The 2500-nt window shown below is 42.4% G+C and overlaps 1 long non-coding RNA gene across 2 annotated transcripts in view; it reads left to right on the forward strand.

Moving 5' to 3' along the window:
* The window catches only part of LOC123516978, a 62705-nt gene that overhangs the window by 53989 nt on the left and 6216 nt on the right, over positions 1-2500 (forward strand). Inside the window, exon 2 of one of the 2 annotated variants that reach the window (XR_006678349.1) lies at positions 924-1134. The exons of the other annotated variant lie outside the window; for it this stretch is intronic. This is a non-coding gene — a long non-coding RNA (uncharacterized LOC123516978). The remainder of the gene's footprint in view (positions 1-923; positions 1135-2500) is intronic. 2 annotated transcript variants of the gene reach the window in all.

Below are 2500 nucleotides of genomic sequence, written 5' to 3' on the forward strand. Positions count from 1 at the left end.
CCATTACTCTATTGCTATTCCATTTTTTCATCATTTCCTTTTATTTGCTTATTTCCCTTCCTCTCTTCTCATCAGTTCCTTTATCATCTTTCTCTTTCCTCTACATTTTCGTATTTTTCATTTCATCACTTTTCCATTTTATCGTTTTTTCCTTTCCTTTCCTTTCCTTCCCTTGTCTTTCTATCTTTTTTCTTTTCCTTTCTTTTTTTCCCTTCCGGTTTCTCCTTTCATTTCGCTCTTTTTATTTCCTCCTCTTCTCCTTCATTTCCTTTCCTTTCCTTCGCTTCAATTTCCTCTCCTCCACTTCCCTTTCCTTCCCTTCTTATATTTGCTCTTTTTTGCGCCTCCCTTCCGTGCTCCTCCTTTTCCTGTGCTTTTTCGTTCGTGCCTCTTCCCTTTCTCCTTTTTTTTATACCTCTCTTCCTTTCCTTCCTCCTTCCTTGTCTATCTCCTTTATTTTCATCCACCTTGTCCTTCCAATTTCATCCTTCCCTCCTGTTCTCACCACATCTTTTCTCTCTCTCTCTCTCTCTCTCTCTCTCTCTCTCTCTCTCCACCATCGTCTCTTCATTCAATCCCCACCCGTCCATTCCATTACCTTACATTTACCACATCCTTACCACTCTTCACTCCTTCATTCCTCATTTTGCTTCCCTCTCTTCTTTCACTCACTTCCCTTTCCTCCAATCATCTCCTTTATTCTCCACGGATCTTCCTCAACACTCCCCCCACCCTTCCCTCCCTCTCTCCTTCTCCCTCCCTGCTTATACCCTCCATCCCAATCACGTCCCTCCCTCCCCATCTCCTTATTCCAGCGGGATCTTCTGTATTAGTTGAACTTAGGGTTCCTCTTGATGGTGATTGCGTGCTTGAGTTGCTGCACCACCACCCCGACCCTGTGTGATCTGTCCGCACCACCGCAGGGTTCACAAGTGCCGGAAATGCTGCCTGATATCAACCACCTGAAGTTTAGCCGCTTAGAGGAGTGAGCGAAGAGGCAATAGCTCAGATCCTTCAAGTGCTCGAGGCCAGTGGAGTCTTAATATGCAGTGAGAGCAACCCCCGACTGCCACTTGTATCTATCTGCCTCATGGACATCGATATAATCAGCAGCAGCGGCACTGGAATCCTCAGGTGTGTAGGTTACATGAGTTATGCAGGTTAGGTTAAATGTTTACAGTGATTTATTTGAAGTAGAGGGAGTCGGTTAGAGAGCTAGAGAGAGAGAGAGAGAGAGAGAGAGAGAGAGAGAGAGAGAGAGAGAGAGAGAGAGAGAGAGAGAGTGAGAGGAGTGAGCAATCAGGAGGGAAGGAGCAGGTACAGGAGCGACTTTTACCTCTCTGCACAATACAAGGCGACAAAGAAGGAAAGAAAAGCACGTTGTGGAATAATTTTATTGGAAATTTTTATATGTATATTTTTTTTCTGGCGTATTCCTTTTTGTGTCGGAAAATCTTACAAGAACATTTCGAAATCCTTAGCGTAGTGATTTTCTTTCTTTCTTTCATACTCTCTCTCTCTCTCTCTCTCTCTCTCTCTCTCTCTCTCTCTCTCTCTCTCTCTCTCTCTCTTCTTCTCTTTTCAATTCCTGTAAAACTTTTATGCATTAAGGATTTGCATTGGTACATATATTGTGAAGGTACATTTTACAATACCTATTCATTATTGCCAGGAGAACTGTCTAAAGCCCTGCAAGTTTTATATCCTTGTTTTATATTTAGTTGCCCGTTATAAAATACTCATTGACTTTTGATTATTTTTTTTATGAATAGCTGAGAATTTATTGTTTTTTTTTTTATTTATTTATTTATTTTTTTATTGTTTTTTTTTTTGTGTGTGTGTAATTTAAAACTAGATGACCATTGCTTCATAGGAGAGAGAGAGAGAGAGAGAGAGAGAGAGAGAGAGAGAGAGAGAGAGAGAGAGAGAGAGAGAGAGAGAGAGAGAGAGAGTTATTCTACCACATACATCAGATTTCGATGGCTGCTTGTTGCATGAATGACAGGTGTTTGATCAAAGGAAGATGAGTGGAGTGTTTGTCGTGGCATGTGTTGAGACGAAGCAAGTGCAGACGACGACGGAAAGAAGGATAAGGAGGAGGAGTAGAAGGAGGAAGAGGAGGAGTAGAAGGAGGAAGAGGAGGAGATAAGAAAAAATGCTGATGAGGGAAGAGATTATGATTGAGATGGAAAGGGGTTTGAGAAGTGCTTGGTTTCGTGACCCGTCTTCCTCTTCCTCCTCCTTCTCCTTCTCTTCCTCTTCTCTCTACGGCGTCAAAGGATCACCGCCTCCGCTTTATCATTACCGTCACCAGTCATGATCCGCCGCGCTGGAATCACGTTAGAGGGCCTTCAGCTTAAGGGAGTGTGCGTGAGACGTTAATAAGAAGTCTTCGCTAAGGGTGTTGATCATGTGTAAGGGTGAATTTAGTGCTGTTTACAGTAACTGGCTTGTTACAGGTGAATATATTTTTTTGGTTCTTATAAGCATTTATTTCAGC

Source organism: Portunus trituberculatus, chromosome 41, assembly GCF_017591435.1.
Source record: "Portunus trituberculatus isolate SZX2019 chromosome 41, ASM1759143v1, whole genome shotgun sequence".
NCBI lineage: Eukaryota > Metazoa > Arthropoda > Malacostraca > Decapoda > Portunidae > Portunus > Portunus trituberculatus.